The sequence below is a fragment of the Rhinoderma darwinii genome, chromosome 6 (assembly GCF_050947455.1).
Source record: "Rhinoderma darwinii isolate aRhiDar2 chromosome 6, aRhiDar2.hap1, whole genome shotgun sequence".
Taxonomy (NCBI): Eukaryota; Metazoa; Chordata; class Amphibia; order Anura; family Rhinodermatidae; genus Rhinoderma; species Rhinoderma darwinii.
In genome coordinates this window covers 63,833,057-63,853,788 of record NC_134692.1, presented here as the reverse complement: position 1 = coordinate 63,853,788, position 20,732 = coordinate 63,833,057, and the positions used below count along the sequence as shown (strand labels likewise).

Here is a 20,732-nt window from a genome sequence, read left to right as displayed (position 1 = left end):
CAAGATGATGATAAAATTCCAGTCATTGACACAAGGCCTCAATCTAACACCAGGATTTATGAGCCACTACATGGACACACGTCACGTCCCCCATCAGACTGACTCCAGATGCCTTAACTCCTAAGTCATCACCCCTATAACCTCAGTTTTATTGCCCCGGCTTATCTTAATGATGTATCACCTCATGTACTAATTGTCTGTGTGTAACATCTAAATGTTGTGCTTTTTTCTAAGTCATTCATTTGTAAACTGCCTGAAGAAGGGGCCTCTGTGCTCTGAAAGCTTGCATATAGAACTTTTATGGTTAGCCAATAAAGGTATTATACCTATTATACTTTTGTCTTTTTTGACACAAAAGTATTTAACATTTCATAGTGTAAAACTAAAAAATTGCAAACCCCAGATTGACAAGAAAATGATGGAGTAGCCTAAGTGCACTACAGTAAAATATGGATTTACTTATAGACACAATAGTGGACAACAATATGGTCGAGCCGTTTACTTGAACCACAGAAAATTGATGATCCCCTTACAGACACGATAGTCTACAAGAATATCTTAGAGATACTGAAAGGCTATTTAAGAAAAGAATAGGAGGGTCATAGCAGTGGACAGAAGTCCTTGAAAATAAAATACATGACAATAAGTAAGTTATTTGCCAAATTCTAGACTGTTCAATAATATATATACAGTGGAGAATATTGTGCATATAAAGCATAAGACGTGAAGCTATGGCTGCTAGAAACCAAATGGTTACAAAAAGATACATGTCTTAACCCCTTAATGACCGGGCCATTTTGCACGTTAATGACCAAGGATTATTTTTTGTTTTTTCATGGTCGCATTCCAAGAGTCGTAACTTTTTTTTTATTACGTCGACATAGCCGTATAAGGGCTTGTTTTTTGCTGGACGAGTTGTATTTTGTAATTGCACCATTTTTAGATGCTTATAATATATTGATTAACTTTTATTAACTTTATTTTAGGAGAGAATTGAAAATAAGCAGCTATTCCAGCATTAATTTTCACGTTATAAATTTATGCCGTTTACTATGCAGCGTAAATAACATGTTAACTTTATTCTATGGGTCGGCACGATTACGGGGATACCAAATATGTAAAGGTTTTATATGTTTTCCTACGTTTGCACAATAAAAACCCTTTTAGAAAAAAAATACTTGTTTTTGCATCGCCGCGTTCCAAGAGCCGTCATTTTTTTATTTTTCCGTCTATGTGGCCGTATGTGGGCTTGATTTTTGCGGGCCAATGTGTCGTTTTCATCAGTACTATTTTGGGGTACATAGGACTTATAGATTAACTTTTATTTTATTTTTTATGGGGGGAATGGGAGAAAAGAGAGAATTTTGCCGTTGTTTTTTTGGACGCCGTTCATCCGGCGGTTTAATTAATGTGTTCATTTTATTGGTCAAGTTGTTACGATCGCGGGGATACCATATATGTGTATGTGTTATTTGTTTTGACACTTTTACTGAATAAAACCACTTTTTGGGCAAAAAAAGTTGTTTTATTTGATTTTGACTGTAATTATTTTTATTTTTTTTCAACAAACTTTATTTAACTGATTGACATTTTTTTTTTTAAGTCCCACCAGGGGACTTCACTATGCGATGTGCCGATCACATATATAATGCTTTGGTATACTTAGCATACCAAAGCATTATTGCATGTCAGTGTAAAACTGACAGGCAACCTGTTAGGCCATGCCTCCGGCATGGCCTAACAGGCAGTTGCGGAAGACAGACCTGGGGGTCTTTGTTAGACCCCCGGCTGTTATGGAAACCCGACGGCAAACCGTGATTTGTTTGCGGGGGCGCCGATCGGGTGACAGAGGGAGCTCCCTCCCTCTGTCAAACACATTAGATGCCGCTGTCACTATTGACAGCGGCATTTAATGGGTTAAACTGCCGGAATCGGAGCGCGCTTCGATTCCGGCAGTTGCAGCAGGAGCCAGGCTGTGTATAACAGCCGTGCTCCTGCCGCTGATCGCGTGGGTACACTGGCAGTACCCGCGCCATCACAGGACGGATATATCCGTCCTCCTGCGCGAACTAGCAGCTGCTGAGGACGGATATATCCGTCCTTCGGCGTTAAGGAGTTAAATGCAATAAAAAAAATATACTTCTCTTTATTGACTCTTGCTTGTAAAAAAACAAATACTTAAAAGAAAATTCATACACACTCTATAATCACTCTATAAAGTGAATCTATTCCACTTTAAACATTTCTGGACCACCACGTTGAGCATATGTGTAAAGCAGAATGTGACAGTTTCCTCATTGTCGCTGACTATATTGCTCGCCTGCAAAAGGGATTCCCTATGTTTTACCAGGCCTTAATAGTGCTCCAGACGGTAATAGTTCCCTACTTAATAATGTGCCTAACTTTGTGCTACCTTAGTGATATTAATACAGTAATAGCGCCCCTCTTTCTGCCCCCACACAGTAATAGTGCCCTCTTAGTGCCCCTTCATGTTAATGATGTTCCCTTACTGCCCGCTACGCCGTAATAATGTCTCCTTACTGCTCCTACGCAGTAATAATGGCCATTACTGCTCCTACACAGTAATGGTGTCCCCTTAATACCCCCCACTTAGTCAAAGTTCACCCTTAGTGCCCCCTGCTTAGTAAAAGTGCCCTCAGTGCTCTCCACACAATAATTGTGCCCCCTTAGTTCCCCTACAAAGCAATAATTCCCCCTAAGTAAGCCCCAACACAGCAAAAGGGCCTCTACTGTGCCACTGCCCCCACATAGTAATAGTGCCCCCTAAGTAAGCCCCAAAATATAATTTACTCCAAAAAAATAATAAAATGTTTTTTTCACCCAGAGCATCACCCTGGCAACATGACAACCCTGCTGAAGATGCAAAAAATATCTGACATCGGGATTCCCCTTCAATAATTTTAGCGCCAAAACAAATAGTGTAACTATATTTTATTTAAATATTATCATGGTAAATAGATTTTTATAATATGTGAGTTTATATTGTTTTTTTCTTAGTTGTTTAATGGAATCATATATCGGCAAAAAAGTGGAATATCATTATCCATAATCACTGAAAGCATTACAGCAATGCAGATTTTCATAATATTATGTAAAAAGCAACTGCAGAGAAGGGATTCAATTATGACTTAGGCCTCATGCACACGACCGTGTTTTTGCGTCCGCAATTCCCCCGCAAATCCACGGGAGAATTGCGGACCCATTCTTTTCTATGGGGCCGTGCACACGACCGTAGTTTTTGCGGTCCGTGCACGGCCCGGGAACCCGGACCGCAGAAAGTACGGACATGTCCTATTATGGTCCGGAGTTGCGGTCCGGGCTCATTGAAAACAATGGCCCGGCCATGTGCATGTGCGGGCGGCTTGCGGCTGACAGTCCGCTGACAGTCCGCAGCCGGCCGACACGAAAATCACGGGCGTGCACACGGCTACGGTCGGGCTACGGTCGTGTGCATGAGGCCTTAATTTCTGTCACTGATGCCTAGGTTGCCTAGTTTAAAAAAAACAAACATTTTTATATACTAGGAAATTCTGAGTTAATAGAGGGGGTTCCTTTGTTCAGGGTCCTCATCTATTGGCCAGAGTGGAGAGCGGTTACAAAGAGCCAACCCTATGATTTGAATAGACACTGTGTAATGCTTAATTTCCCCTGTGGTGGCGCTGCAGGGAAACACTTACTGACAGGTTTCCCCACAGATTGCTGATTACTGGGGGTCCTATCTGGAAGACACTTTGGGATCAGCTTATTGTTAAGAGACACTTTTAAAATGTAGAGATTGTCCAAAGCGGAGACCCCTTTAAGCAATTGATGTCATCTTGTTATTATTTCTCCATGGCTAAAGCATGGAAGAATGGGTAACTTTTCCCCCGCAAACTTCTCATGGCCGACAGTCTGCAGCTTTCAGCTGCATCGCTGGGTCTCCTAAGTGACCCAACAATGCAGCACTAGCAGCCAGGGGCGTCACTAAGGACTTAAAATGTTAGGGGAAATAGCCCCAATACATATGTGTCCCCCCCAAAAAAAAATGTGTGTATAGGAGACAGCATAGCCTATCTATAGCACTACGACCCTATAAACTATGGATAGGATTAGATACAGTGGCTGAGCAGACAGTATCACACATGATAGGCTTAGATACAGTGGCTGAGCAGACAGTATCACACATGATAGGATTAGATACAGTGGCTGAGCAGACAGTATCACACATGATAGGATTAGATACAGTGGCTGAGCAGACAGTATCACACATGATAGGATTAGATACAGTGGCTCAGCAGACAGTATCACACATGATAGGATTAGATACAGTGGCTGAGCAGACAGTATCCCACATGATAGGATTAGATACAGTGGCTCAGCAGACAGTATCACACATGATAGGATTAGATACAGTGGCTGAGTAGACAGTATCACACATGATAGTATTAGATACAGTGGCTGAGCAGACAGTATCACACATGATAGGATTAGATACAGTGGCTGAGCAGACAGTATCACACATGATAGGATTAGATACAGTGGCTGAGCAGACAGTATCACACATGATAGGATTAGATATAGGGCCCAGCAGACAGTATCACACATGATAGGCTTAGATACAGTGGCTCAGAAGACCGTATCACACATGATAGGATTAGATACAGTGGCTCAGCAGACAGTATCACACATGATAGGATTAGATACAGTGGCTGAGCAGACAGTATCACACATGATAGGATTAGATACAGTGGCTGAGCAGACAGTATCACACATGATAGGATTAGATATAGGCCCCAGCAGACAGTATCACACATGATAGGATTAGATACAGTGGCTCAGCAGACTGTATCACACATGATAGGATTAGATACAGTGGCTCAGCAGACAGTATCACACATGATAGGATTAGATACAGTGGCTCAGCAGACCGTATCCCACATGATAGGATTAGACACAGTGGCTCAGAAGGTAGTATCACACATGATAGGATTAGATACAGTGGCTCAGCAGACAGTATCACACATGATTGGATTAGATATAGGGCCCAGCAGACAGTATCACACATGATACGATTAGATATAGGGCCCAGCAGACAGTATCACACATGATTGGATTAGATACAGGGCTCAGCAGACAGTATCACACATGATCGGATTAGATACAGGACTCAGCTCGCTGACATTGCGGCTCCAGCGCTGGACCCAGGAAAGGTAAGAATAATAATTTTGCCTCTTTATGTGTTACTGATTATTTTTGTGTGTTTGTGTTTTTTTACAGGTTCGGTTGTTGGACTTCGTATACGAGGACTTCAATGACGGCGTTTTTTTATTCTCATTAAAATGGTTAATGGGGGTTGTTTTTTTATTTCAATAAAATATTTTTTCTATATGCTTGTATTTTTTTAAACTTTATTATCACCGCCTTAGTAATGGCCGCTGGCTGATTGACAACCTCCATTACTAAGGCGGGGCTTAATGTTAGCCGGTGCAAAGGCCAACACTAACCCCCATTAATACCCCGGTACCCACCACCACCAGGGGTACTGGGAAGAGCCAGGTACGAACCAGTACCCGACCATCCGTAGTGACGGGCAGGCACCGGGGTGGCCGCAGGCTGGTAGTATTAGTCTGGGGAAGGCCAAAAACAGTGGCACCTACCACCCTGGTAATGCTGCCTGCTGCTGCTGTGTTGTATCTGGCTGGTTATGAAAATTGGGGGGGGGCTGACATCGTTCTTTCCAATTATTTTTTATTTTATTTTTTTTAAATGACGTGGGGCCCCCCCCATTTTTCATAACCAGCCAGATACAATAAAGCAGCAGCAGCCTAGCATTACCAGGGTGGGAAGGGCCACTGTTTTTGGCCTTTCTTCTCCTGATAATACCAGCCTGCGGCCACCCCAGTGCCCGACCATCATTACAGATGGTCGGGTACTGGATCATACCCGGCTCTTCCCAGCACCCCTGGTGGCGGTGGGTACCGGGGTAATAATGGGGGTTAGTGTTAGCCTCTGCACCGGCTAACACTAAGCCCCGCCTTAGCAAAGGATGCTGTCAATCAGCCGGCGGCCATTACTAAGGCGGTAGTAATATAGTTTAAAAAAAAACACAAAGACATAGAAAAAATATTTTATTGAAATAAAAAAAAAAACCCACACAACCCTCATTAACCATTTTATTGATAATAATAAAAAAGCCGTCATCGAAGTAGTCCTGGAATCCGACGTAGTCCAACGACCGAACCTGTAAGAAAACAAACAAGAAAACTGATTAGTAACACGTGTTAGGCTTAGATACAGGGCCCATGTGTGATACTGTCTGTGGGACCCTGTATCTAAGCCTACCACAAGGTAGGCTTAGATACAGGGTCCAGCAGACAGTAATCTTATACAGTATAAGATTACTGTGTGCTGGGGCCCTGTATCTAAACCTAGTGTGGTAGGCTTATATACAGGGCCCATCAGACAGGATCACACATGGGCCATGTATCTAAGCCTACCATGTGATTGGCTTAGATACAGGGCCCAGCAGAAAGGATCAAACAATCTGTGATCCAGTCTAATGGGCCCTCTAAGCCTGCTACATCGTAGGCTTAAAGGGGTAGTGCAGTCCCTAAACATTGATGTCCTATCCTCAGGATAGGCCATCAATAGCTAATATGTCGGGGTCCGTCTCCCGGGACCCGCCAATCAGCTGTTTTGAAGGGGCCTACTCGCTCACACTGTGAATCGCCAACACTGATTCACAGTGTGACCGAAATGAAGGGGAAGCAGCTCTCGTACGAGTGTTGCGACCCCTTCAAAACAGCTGATTGGCGGGTTCCGGGAGTCGGACCCCGCCAGTCAGGGCTACTAATCTTACCTTCCTCTTCAGCCGCGGCGGAAGTTCTGTTGTGCGCGGCGCATAGCGCTGTGACATCATGCGCTGCGCACAGCGCTTGACGTCAGGACCTCCGCTGCGATCCGGAACCAGGAAGGTAAGTAAAGTCTGTTACTATAGTAACAGGGGCCCACGGCCCGAGTTACTATAGTAACTTTTTATTGATGTGGTGCGGGGGGCTTTGGGCCCCCCTGGCTTCAGGGCCCGGTCGCAATTGCGACCACTGCGACCCCTATGGCTACGCCAGTGGCCATCATTATGACACTCCATTTGGATGTTTGTAAACAGAAAAGCACGTGGTGCTTTTCTGTTTTCATTCATACTTTTCACTGCTGTTGCGCGAATCACGCGCGTCCCACGGAAGTGCTTCCGTGTGGTGCGCATGATTTTCACGCACCCATTGACTTCAATGGGTGCGTGATGCGCGAAATACGCACAAAGAACGGACATGTTGTGAGTTTTTCGCAGCGGACTCACGCTGCGTAAAAATCACGCACCTGTCTGCACGGCCCCATAGACTAATATAGGTCCGTGCGACGCGCATGAAAATCACGCGCGTTGCACGGACGTATATCCCGTTCGTCTGAATAAGCCCTAAGCCTAATGTTTTTTATGCATCTTGTACTACTTTTAAGCAATCTTCGAATTTGTGATATGAATGGTGTGGTTTGCTGCAAGTTTCATAATCGCGGCAAAACCGCGCCATTTTTGCCGCGATTACGAAAATCGCGGCAAAACCGCGCCATTTTTGCCGCGATTACGAAAATCGCGGCAAATCGCATGGTGAATTAAAAAACGTAACAAACCCTACAGGAGTTGGGGTCAGGAGAGACAAGTAAACAAGAGACAATGAGGTATGCAGGGAGAGAGGGGGTTAAGGAAGCGCTCACCAGGACCTGAGAGGTGGACGTGCCTTCTCTTCTCCCGACTCTGCTGCTGCTATACTCTGGTAGAAGGACCTGATCGGTGGGCGTGGCTTCTGTTCCTCAAAGGCGAATCAGGTCACATGGGCATGACGTCATTAAAGGTCCTTTAGCAAACGGCATCTGTCCAGCTTTAATGCTGCTTATGCAGCGTTTTTACATAAGTAACCTCACGAAAATGTGGTGGGGGGGCCGTGGGCCCCCCAGGCTTTGGGGCCCGGTCGCAATTGCGACCGCTGCGACCCCTATAGCTACGCCACTTTACATGCTACGTACGTACCATGCTAGGCCACACCCGCATTGCTGTGCAAGTAGGTAACATACATGCCTCCCTTCTATTTAAAGGAACAGTGTCATCACAAATTATTTTTTTATATGTTAAAGATGTTAGTGCTTTATTAAAAACGTTTATATTTATTTGTGTGTTTGTGTTTTACTTTTTCTTATTTTTACACTTTTTCTTCCCTATGGGGGCTGCCATTTTTTGTTCCATTTCTGTATGTGTCGATTAACGACACATACAGACATGGAATACGGCAGCCACAGTCCCATAGGGACTGCGAACGGCTCCCGTCCCATTCACTTGTGTGTACGGCGTCTGTGTGGGAACTGCGCATGCGCCGCTCCCACACAGTCCAATTTGAAATTGGCGCCGTCCGGCGCCATTTTCCTGTGGACCGGAAGTCGCGGCCGGACAGTAATATTACTACTTCCGGTCGCGGCTTCCGGACTTGTGCACTTGGACAAGCGGAGCAGACGGAGCGGACGGGCCGGAGGGAGCCGCGGCGGCAGGAGCAGGTAAGAGATTTCAATGTATGTTCCGTGTTTGTGTGTGTTTACTACTGTATGTAAACCTACTACACTGTGTGTTAGCTCAAAAAATGGCGACACACAGTGTAGGAGGTTACACCGTTCAAACCCCTCGTTTATCCCGGCACTAGCCAGGATAAAGGAGGGGGGGGATGCTGAGAGCTCACTAGAGCGAGGGCTTTTCACCCAATGTTGCAATGCTGCAATTTTGGGAATAGCTCCATCTAGTGACCAGAAATGGGAAATATTATAAATTAGAATTAATTTATAATATTTCCTGACTCGTGAAAAAAATAAAAAAAATTTGAACAATGTTTAATCACCCACACACTAAATGTTTAATTTAAAAAAAAAAAACATGTTTTTCTGGCAACACATTCCCTTTAAATACAGCATGCACATCATGTGACCATACACTACTGTGCCACACAAATAGCCTGGGCTTTACCAACTATTGCTTTGTCAGGTACTATAATCCAAGAAAAATGGAGTGAAGCAGCACAGGTCCCTGTATATGGGATCGTGTCACATCGTCCTATTTCGGATAAAAACCAGCTGATCAACTACAATACCTCTAGTGTTTGGACAACAGCACACATCTCCAATGGTATCCAAAAAGTAGCATTTATTTGTCAAACATGATAAGCAAAAAAGCTAAGTTTCAACCCATTGTGCATATAGGGTCTTTCTCAAGCCTAACATTATGTCTAAATGAACCCTCTTAAAAATGTGAATAGGAATCATGACGTGACTTGTGATCACCAATAGTATCAAAAATTGAAAAGTAATTAGCCCACAGATGTGTAAATAAAATGTATGTTACTTTAAACAGATCAATAAATCCTTACATATGTACAAAGAATACAATAAATGTAAAGTGTATCATATTCAAAAAATATTCCGAATTTATCCATGATCTTATCCATCCCAGACGCCAAATGGGCCGGCTCACCACATGACGAAGACTTTTTGGCATCTAACAAACACCACTGTGCATGCCCATATGTCATTATCACGCTATGGAGATAAAAGTAAAAACAAAGCGCACATCGTGCCTGAATCTGTTTAGGTGTGGAGGAAAAAGAAAAGGGGTCAAATATACTGACCTGGTGATGTTATGCTAGGAGCACAACATCCCAAAAGGTGTATTCAAAGGTGCCCTTATCAGAGCCGGTTGCAGCCACAGTTCCCGATCCGGAGATTTGGAGTACACAAAATCCGCTGAACGAATCCAGTAAAAAGGAAAAAAGGTCGGAGAAATCCAAGGGTGCAGCCGTATAAGGATGAGATACTTTAGACGAGACGAGACCCTTTATTGTTTTGTTCCTGGGCGCTCATGTCAGTAGGGGGACCACCAGTGGTTAATGTTGGATTTGCAAGCGGTGTCTGACATCAGTCCAGTACTAAGAGTTCCCATTCACCCAACACCGTACGGACTTTTTCCAGGCTGATTTGCAGGGCCCGGTGCGCTGCTCTCTCCCCTCAGCTTCTCAGCTATTCACTATGTCATTATGGCTGTCAAGGCATTCAATTTAAATAATATCATAGAAAAAGAGAGACTTCCCTGTCACACATCACCCCATATGAATAGAAGCGTGGGTACTAAGAACATTAAAGCCCTCATATCTATGGAGATCACTGCACTTTTTAGTATTACAATTTCCGAATCAGGGACACTATTAACTAGCAACCGGTCATCGCATAAGATACCACGTGACTCTAATGCACCTATCAATGCTCAAGGAGGTCCAGGTCGAATAGCAAACAATTGTACACACAAAAGAGACGTAGCCAAACATTTGTACTGGAGTGGGGAGGGAAGGGTAAGTCTCTCTGCCAATCCTACATGCCAAATCCAGGCCTGGAAAACAGACTTAACAAAAGCCTCACCAAACTAGGTTTTGCTGATAAACCCCACCTTCCTGGATTCCTCATCTCACCCATCTTAACCAGAAAGGGGAGGAATACACCCCCTCCAGTACTTTCCCAGCCACAACGCCTACAATGAATAAATAAGACACCCGCAAAACGTTTGAACCAAAATGATCAAAAATTATCTCTAGCATTATTGAATCACAAAATGTAGTTTGCTATTCAAACATAGTCAGAATTCTCTCAACAGATAAACAAACAGCTGTCTGTAAGTAATTACCGTATTTTTGGACTATAAGACGAACCCAGGTTTTAGACAACAGAAAATAGGAAAAAATTATTTCATATTTTACTACTTTTACAAAGAAAAAACAATTTGTTAACAAAAAATGAGTTCTGTTTCACCACATTCTGAGAACCATAACTTTTAATTTTTTTCATCAATTGAGCAGTGTGAGGGCTTATTTTTTTGCGGGACGAGCTGTCGTTTTTATTCGCACCATTTTTTAAGACATACGATATTTTGATCACTTTTTATTTATTTATGTTTTAGTGGTCAGGTGACCAAAAAACAACTATTCCGGTGTTTTAATTTTTTTTTTACGCCGTTCATGGCGCGACTTAAATAATGGTATATTGTAATAGATTAGACTTTTACGGACGCAGCGATACCAATTTTTTTTTATTTTGTACACTGTGCTTGGGGAAAAATGGGAAAAGTGTTTTTTTTGGAACTTTTAATATTTATTTTATTTTATTTTTACACTTCTGAGAATTTATTTAACTTCTTTTTACACATTGTTTTAGTTCCCCTAGGGGACCGTTCGATCGCTGGTACAAAACACTGCAATACACTGCAATACAAATGGGCTTGGTGGACTAAGTGACTTGTGAACAAGTCGAGTTATTAAACCAGAGTTGAAAAGAGGAATTAAAGTCCCTGTAAGTACTCTTCTTTTATTTACTTTAGGAATTGTTCGCTGTTTTTTGTAACTGAGATAATGGATAGCAAGATTGGATGTTTTTTTCAGGGCACAGTTTGCCATATGTATGCACAACTGGAGCAGGAATTCCAGGGTGAATACCTCTGTGGCAGATGTGAGCATGTTTTTCACCTGGAAGCTCGCATTAGAGATCTGCAGGAGAAAAATGCAGCACTGAGGGCGATAGACAATCTTGAGCGGAGCATGCTGCTCACGGAGCAAGCAGTTACTTGGGTATATCTGGAGGGTGAAGACATGGGTCAGCAGGATGAGGCAAGTAGCTGGTTTAATATAGTCAGAGACAGAAGAAAGGGATCCAAGAAAGGGAAGGACAATCCTGTTTCTGATATTCCAAGCAAAATTGCGAAGTTGGGTGATGATGCAAAGGTGTCAGTCTCAGAAATGGCAGCCCTAGTGAATACTGATCTACCTAATAGCCGGGAGAACAGCCCAGCTAGTAGTCGGCGGGATGGTAATTCAGGTAAGGCAAGACAATTGATAGTTGTAGGGGATTCTATAATCAGGAAGACGGATAGAGTAATTTATCGCCAAGACCGCCTCAGCCGAATGGTTTGCTATTTCCCTGGTGCCAGGGTTTGGCATGTGGTGGAACGGGTGGACAAATTACTGGGAGGGGCTGGTAATGATCCAGCTGTCGTGGTCCGTGTCGGTATCATCGACAGAATACATGGTAGGTGGAGGAGCCTTAAGAATAATTTTAAAGAACTAAGCTACAAGCTGAAGGGAAGGGCCTCCAAGGTAGTATTCTCAGGAATACTGCCTGTGCCATGCGCATCACAGGAAAGACAGTGGGAGCTCAGGGAGTTAAATGCATGGCTTATGTCTTGGTATAGAGGAGAAGGCTTTGGGTCCCTAGAGCACTGGGCTGATTTTTCATTGGGGTACAAACTGCATTCTGAAGATTATTTGCACCTAAATGGAAGGGGGTCTGCTGTGCTGGGGGAGAGAATTCTAGCAGGGGTGGCGGAGTATTTAAACTAGGGCTGAGGAGGGAGGTCAATGTAGAAAATAAAGGGGTAGTTAGGTTAGAGAGGGGTCAGACTTTATTGGTGGGAGGAGAAATAGACTTTGGGGAGATGACTAGGCAACAAGATAAGGAGTTCCTCTTGTTACAAAATAACATTGAAAATACAAATGCCCAAATAATGTCAAATAATCCCATTTCTGATACCGAATGTGACAAATTGAAACGCAAGTTAAAGTTTATGTTCACAAATGGCAGAAGTCTAGCAAGCAAAATGGGGGAGCTTGAGGCGTTGGTACTGGAGGAACATATTTATATAGTTGGTGTTGCTGAAACTTGGCTAGACTCTTCTCATGACTGAGCTGTAAATCTACAGGGTTTTACACTGTTTCGGAAAGACAGGACAAATAGGAAAGGTAGTGGTGTATGTCTGTATGTGAGAAGTGATATGAAGGTGAGTGTGAAAGAGACAATAGTGGGTGAAGATTTTGAGGAGGTTGAAACCTTGTGGGTGGAATTACAAAGGGAAGTAAACACTAAAAAAAATTACTTTTGGTGTAATCTATAGACCCCCCAATAAAAGTGAGGAGATGGAACGTGAGCTATATAAACAGATGGAGCGGGTTGCACAGCCGGGTACCGTAATGATAATGTTAATCACCCAGATATTAATTGGTGTCATGGTTTGGCTACAACTGCCAAGGGGAGACATTTCCTCAACCTGTTGCAGCTTCTTCGTTCTAGCGATTGTAGGGGGTCTCAGTGCTTGGACCCACACCCATCCAAACTTCTGACATGTCACTGTGACCTGTCAGAAGTTTGTCAAACGTTTAGCTACACTTTAAAATCCACTTTCTATAATTACAGTGCAAAATGTATTCGTATAGGTAACAAGTATAAACGATTAAATGAAACCCCTTATGGCTTACACCTTCTGTAAAAAGGGCAATATATGACAAAAAAAGGGCTTTCATAAATACAAATCTGTAGGTACAGCTCTAGCCTTTGAAAATTGCAAAGAGCTTAATAAAATCTGCAAAAAATTAATACAATCAGCAAAAATACAAAATGAAAGGCAGGTGGCCAAGGATAGCAAAACAAATCCCCAAAAATTCTTCAAGTATATAAATGCAAAACAGCCGAAGTCTAAACATGTAGGACCCCTAAATAGTGGAAATGGGGAGAAATAGTGGTAATGGGGAGTTATTAAATGCGTTATTTAGCTCTGTATATACAACAGAAGAAGGGGCAGCTGATGTAGCCGGTGTTAGTGCTGTTGATACATCAATTAATATACTGAATTGGCTGAATGTAGATATGGTCCAAGCTAAGTTAAATAAAATAAATGAGCACAATGCTCCGGGACCAGATGGGTTACACCCTGGAGTTCTTAAAGAGCTTAGTTCAGTTATTTCTGTCCCCCTCTTCATAATAAATAGAGATTCTCTAGTGACTGGTATAGTGCCAAGGGAATGGTGCAGAGCAAATGTGGTGCCTATTTTTAAAAAGGGCTCTAGGTCTTTCCTGGGTAATTATAGACCAGTAAGTTTATCATTCATTGTGGGAAAAATGTTTGAGGGACTATTGAGGGACTATATACAGTATGTCACAAAATATTGGTTTATAAGTGACAGCCAGCACGGTTTTACTAAGGATAGAAGTTGTCAAACCAATCTGATTTGGTTTTTATGAAGAGGTGAGTAGAAGCCTAGAAAGGGGCCGCTGTGGATGTAGTGTTTTTGGACTTTGCAAAGGTATGTCACACTGTCCCTCATAGACGTCTAATGGGTAAATTAAGGTCTATAGGTTTAGAAAGTATAGCTTGTAATTGGACTGAAAATTGGCTCAAGGACCGTATCCAGAGAGTTGTGGTCAATGATTACTACTCTGAAAGGTCACCGGTTATAAGTGGTGTACCCCAGGGTTCCATGCTGGGACCAGTGTCGTAACTACTGCTGTAGCAGCAATAGCGGCTGCTACGGGGCCCACCGGCACTGCCCCCACATGCCCGGAGGCCGTCAGCAGCCGCTATGGCTTCTACAGCGGTAGAATGCCACATTCAATAGTAGTAATAATAGGACGGGATCCCTGCACAGGCCGGCGTGATGAAGTCACTGGATCACACCGGTCTACGCAAGGTTACCATCGGCATTGAGGCAGCTGTGTAGAAGCTCCATTCATTGCAGGAACGGGACCTAGGTTTGTATAACGCTTTATTTGTTTGGGGGTGCTATCTACAGGCGGGGGCTGTATGGCACTATCTAGGGTGGGGGGGTTGCATGGCACTATCTACAGTGGGGGGGTTGTAAAACAGTATCTACAGCGGGGAGGCTGTGTGGCGCTATCTCCGGGTGGCTGTATGGTGCTATCTACGGGGGGCTGTTTAGCACTATCTCTAGGGGGTCTGCATGGAGCTATCTACAGGTGGCGGGCTGTATGGCACCATCTCTAGGGGGGCTGTATGGCACTATCTCTAGGTGGGCTGTATGGCGCTATCTACTGTGGTGGGGGTTGTATGACGCTATCTACAGGGGGCAGTATAGCACTATATACAGGGTGGCTGTATAGCGCTATCTACAGGGGGGCTGTATGGCGCTATCTACAGGAGGTGGCCGTATCACATTATCTACAGGGCGGGGGCTTTATGGCGCTATCTACAGGGGAGGCTGTATGGCACTATCTACAAAGGGGAGACAGTGTGGCACTATCTACACGAGGGAGGTGGGGGGCACTGTCTACAAGGAGGGCGATATCTACAAGGGGGGGTTGTTACACTGTTTAAAGAGGGGACTGTATAGTACTGTCTACAGGGGGCTTTATTGCAGAACCTACGGGGGGCACTGTCTACAGGGGGGGCTTTGTGTGACACCCAGGGGAGGGGGGCCCAGTCAAAAGTTGGCTATGGGGCCCAGTCTTTCCTAGTTACTCCCCTGGCTGGGACCACTATTATTCAACTTATTTATTAATGATATGGAGGATGGGATTAATAGCACTATTTCTATATTTGCAGGTGACACCAAGCTATGTAGCATTGTTCAGTCTATGGAAGATGTTCGTAAATTGCAAGCTGATATGGACACACTAATTGTTTGGGCATCCACTTGGCAGATGAGATTTAATGTGGCTAAATGTAAAGTTATGCATCATCATATGTCATCATAAATCTGTATGCATCATATGTCTTAGAGCAGGGGTCTCAAGCACTTAGCCTGCACTTAGCCTGCGGGCCGCAAGCGGCCCCTGGGGCTGTCATCTGCGGCCCGCGTGAAACAGATCCGACAGTACAGACTCTGCTCCAGGACTCTGGAATTCCCTGACATCGCTGACCACATATGAACAGTGATGTCTGGGGCTTCGCTAGAGCCGGACTCCTGTGCAGAGCACAAGTATAGGCTCTGCTCCGGGACTCTATGGAATACACTGACATCGCTGTCCATATATGGACAGTGTTGTCAGGGTCTTCCCCAGAGCGGAGTCCCGGGAAGAGCGCTAGTATAGGCTCTGCTCCGGGACTCTGTGGAATTCCACTTCTATTCCACTCCAATGGAGCTATCTACTTGGCGTGTGTGTGGTATTATCTGCAGAGGTCACTGTGGCAGCATCTGCAGAGGGCACTGCGGAGGGCACTGTGGCAGCATCTGCGGAGGGCACTGTGGCAGCATCTACGGAGGGCACTGTGGCAGAATCTACAGAGGGCACTGTGGAAGCATCTATGGAGGGCACTTTGGCAGCATCTATGGAGGGCACTGTGGTAGCATCTACAGAGGGCACTGTGGCAGCATCTACAGAGGACACTGTGGCATTATCTATGGGTGTGTTGCATTATCTATAGAGGGCACTGTGGCATTATCTACAGAGGGCACTGTGGCATTATCTGCAGAGGGCACTGTGGCAGCATCTACAGACTACTATGTTACAGCATCTACAGAGGGCACTATGGCAGCATCCACAGAGGGCACTGTGGCAGTATCCGCAGAGGGCACTGTGGCAGCATCCACACAGGGTACTGTGGCAGCATTCACAGAGGGCACTGCAGCACTAACAAAAAAGGGGCTGCCCAATCTTGACATGTGTGTCTGCCAAACGCTGCTCACTGAGCCGCCGGACTGCATTTAGCAACACTTAAACTGGAAAATTGGATAGTTGAAATAAGCACAAGGAGAAATCTCTCAAATTTTAAACCTAGCGGTATTATTATAGTAATGTAGTATTAGTATTATAGTAATATAGTGTTATAGTAGTTCAAATAACTAATTGATTAACAATCATTTTGTATTGTATAAAATTTGAAAGTAATGCGACCTGTCAACTTCCCATTTTTTCTATATGTGGCCCACTTACCCGGCCGAGTTTGAGACCCCTGTCTTAGAGGGAGCTACACTGGGAGAGTCACTTGTTGAGAAGGATCTGGGTGTACGTGTAGATCATAGACTAAATAACAGCATGCAATGTCTATCAGCTGCTTCAAAGGCCAGCAAGATATTGTCGTGTATTAAAAGAGGCATGGACTCGCTGGACAGGGATATAACATTACCACTTTACAAAACATTAGTGCAGCCTCATCTAGAATATGCAGTTCAGTTCTGGTCTCCAGTTCATTGAAAGGATGCCCTGGAGTTGTAAAAATACAAAGAAGAGCAACTAAACTAATAAGGGCATCAAGCATCTAAGTTATGAGGAAAAGTTAGAAGAATGAAACCTATTTAGCCTTGAAAAGAGACGACTAAGGGGGGGACACGATTAACTTATATACATATATGAATGGCGCATACTAGAAATATAGTGAAAACCTGTTCTATATAAAACCCCCTCAAAAAACAAAGGGGCACTCCCTCCGTCTGGAGAAAAAAAGGTTCAATCTCCGGAGGCGACAAACCTAGTTTCTTGTGGAATAGTCTACTGCAGGAGCTGGAATATAAGTGGTTAAACGAGTTAAACGATCCCAGCTGTTGTGGTGAGTATGGAGCCCGTGAGCCAGCTCCATACTTCCCCTTCCTGGCTATGACATAACTGTCAAATGTCGGGAAAGTGGTTAATTAATTACACAGATACGGTTTTTACCATGTATTTTTCACAGCAACTAAGGACCACATGAAAACCACTACAAAACTCAATCAAAACGCACTATGGATTTTCAGCCTTCTACTTACCTTCTATTTAGTATCCACACCTGGTTTTGGCTAAGAAAAGGAGCATAAAAAATGTCACTACATTAGTTATGTAAACCTGGTTTTGAGCCTAATTTATATTGTGGCCTAACAACTGTCTGGTGTCCAGGGCTTGATGCTTGACTTAGGGTGCCTTAACATTAGTCGATTGTGGTGTTACCCAAAGCCCAACCACTACTGCATACAAATAAAAGTCACAGCTGTTAAAAAAATTCTATAAAAATGTTACAATAACACACAAATCTGCAATACGCTACATCCATGTGCACAATATGTGGATGTGTCATCCTAGTCAAACACAATCATATATTGCAGCGACAAAATTTAAAGTGCCCCTCCAAATTCATTCTCCCTCCCGATCTGACCCCTGGCCTGGAAAGATGCAGGGTACATGGTGGACAGTACAGTAGTCGAGGTAAATATATGATGCTTGGTCAGTGTTGTTCACGGCTCCTTTAAATTAAAATAGGACCTGTGCATCCGGGCATCATACGTTTGGCGATGGAAAATGTAGGGTTATTTAACAGATTGGTGGATCCAGTGCAATGATAGGAAGGAACAAGGTCTCGATAGATTCTGGTGTAGGTTTTCGGTGCAGCCCTGTCGCCTTTCTGGTTCTACCTCATAGACAGATACCATAAGATTCAGTTGTTTAAAGGCAATGGACACATTTGAATCAACTTTTTTTATTGCATTGCATGTATTATGGGGGAAAAAACATTTACGTAATTGGTTTTAATGAAAACTTTTGCACGGTTTGACTTCTGCAACTTGCATATATACTAATACATTGCAAGCTGCTCAATGCCCTTTCACTATCAATTCCGTCAGATGAGCTACCTGTTGGTTTGTCTCCAGCCTCTCTCTCCGCTCCTGAAAGCTAATTTATGCTAAATTCGGATCAAATCAAATCAAAGAGGCTAGGGACGGGCCGACAGGAAACCTGTCTGACGTAATTGATAGTGAACGGCATCGAGCAGCTTGCAATGTATTAGAATACATGCTGGCTGCAGAATTCAAGTCCGCCCTCGAAATTGTAGAAATTGTATGAGAGGGACTGCCACATTTGCAAAGACCTGTATATAATGCCTGTAATATCTGACCAGGCTCAGAAACAAGCATACCTACGTCACAGTCCATGGCTCTGGCCACTCACACATTGCTTAAACCTTCACAGGGTCTGGGCCACCCTATCTTTGCTCACCACATAAACCAGGTAGTGTATTGTAGGTAACATGGGATCCAGAGTAGTGTAGATACAGTATATACTTGTAATGACGGGAATGGGGAGACAGACAAGTGAGCCCTAATCTACCCGCCACTCAGTCCCTGCCTACTTGCAACGACCCGCCCTAGGCGACGGGGTACAACTGGGCGACGGTCCCTACGCTCAATAAGTGCACGACAGACAAACAGACAAGGGTACACAGAGCTAGGGGGAGAAAGGGGCAGTTGCCCACGGCAACGCCGTGAGCAACAAGAGAAGTGAACAAGCCGAGTCAAACCAGGAGAGTACGAGGTGCCAAACGCAGAGCAGAAGAGTAGTAAACAAGCCGAGTCAAACCAGGAGTGTACGAGGTACCAAACGCAGAGCAGGAGAGTAGTCAGCAAGCCGGGGTCAATATGAAGCAAGGACAATAGTACAAGAAGCTGCAGCAGGGCCAGGAAACCAAACGAGAAGAATCACAAGCAAAGGAGGAACAGGAAAGGCAGGTATAAATAGACAGAGGGCGGGAGCTAGCTCCATCTGGCCAGGCTGTGATAGGTTCTCCCACTACTAAGCCTGCCACCCTGAGTGGTGGAAGATGGAGTCAGTCTCACAGACATAGAAGCAGGTGCAGACTGATTATCTATGGGCGTTAACCCCGAAGCTGTGCCTGGCAGATCCTTTACAGTACCCCCCCTTTTATGAGGGGCCACCGGACCCTTTCTAAGTGGACCTGGTGTACTGGGGAAACGAAGGTGAAACCTCCTGACCAATATCCCAGCGTGAACATCCCGAGCGGGTACCCAAGTCCTCTCTTCAGGCCCGTATCCTCTCCAATGGACCAGGTACTGGAGGGAGCCTTGGACCATCCTGCAGTCCACAATCTTGGCCACCTCGAATTCTGCCCCCTCAGGGGTGAGAACAGGGACCGGAGGTTTCCACGAGGGAGCCAAGGACGGGGAGCAGCGTTTAAGGAGGGAGGCATGGAACACGTCGTGTACTCGAAAAGATGGGGGCAACTCCAGTCGGAAGGAGACAGGATTGAGGACTTCAATGACCTTGTACGGCCCTATAAACAGGGGAGCAAACTTCTTGGACGGGACCTTAAAGCGCAAATTTTTAGACGATAGCCACACCAGATCCCCGACCATAAACAAGGGGTTAGCAGAAAGTTTTCTATCTGCCTGAGTTTTTTGTATACTCTGGGACGCCTCTAGGTTCTTCTGAACCTGAGCCCAGACTGTGCACAGTTCTCGATGAACGACCTCTACCTCGGGATTGTTGGAACTACCAGGTGAAATGGAAGAGAACCGTGGATTAAACCCAAAATTACAGAAAAAGGGGGAGACCCCTGACGAGTTACTGACCCGGTTATTAAGGGAAAATTCGGCGAGGGGAATGAATGAGACCCAATCATATTGACAGTCAGAGATAAAACACCTTAAATATTGTTCTAGAGACTGATTAGTCCTCTCAGTTTGGCCATTAGTTTCAGGATGGAAGGCAGAGGAGAAGGACAGATCAATCTCCAACTTTTTACAGAAGGCTCTCCAAAACAATGAAACAAATTGTACCCCTCTATCAGAAACAATATTGACAGGGACCCCATGGAGACGCAGGATGTGTTTGACAAACAAGGTAGCTAATGTCTTAGCATTGGGTAGTTTCTTGAGGGGCACAAAATGGCACATCTTACTGAAGCGGTCTACTACAACCCACACCACCGACTTGCCTTGAGATGGAGGCAAATCGGTGATAAAATCCATGGAGATATGGGTCCAAGGTCTCTGGGGAATGGGCAAAGAACATAGTAAGCCCGCTGGTCGGGACCTGGGAGTCTTGGACCTAGCACAAACTTCACAAGCAGCGACGTAGGCCTTAACGTCTTTAGGCAACCCAGGCCACCA

General features: G+C 44.5%; 1 long non-coding RNA gene across 4 annotated transcripts in view; it reads right to left on the bottom strand.

Annotated features, from left to right (window-relative positions):
• LOC142655563 (uncharacterized) overlaps positions 1-7,906 on the bottom strand; it is a 131,764-nt gene extending 123,858 nt beyond the window's left edge. For 2 of the 4 annotated variants that reach the window (XR_012849514.1, XR_012849515.1), the window contains exon 1: positions 7,768-7,906. This is a non-coding gene — a long non-coding RNA (uncharacterized LOC142655563). The remainder of the gene's footprint in view (positions 1-7,767) is intronic. The other 2 variants (XR_012849513.1, XR_012849516.1) reach the window with 2 other exon arrangements.
• Between the last annotated feature and the right edge of the window lie 12,826 nt (positions 7,907-20,732).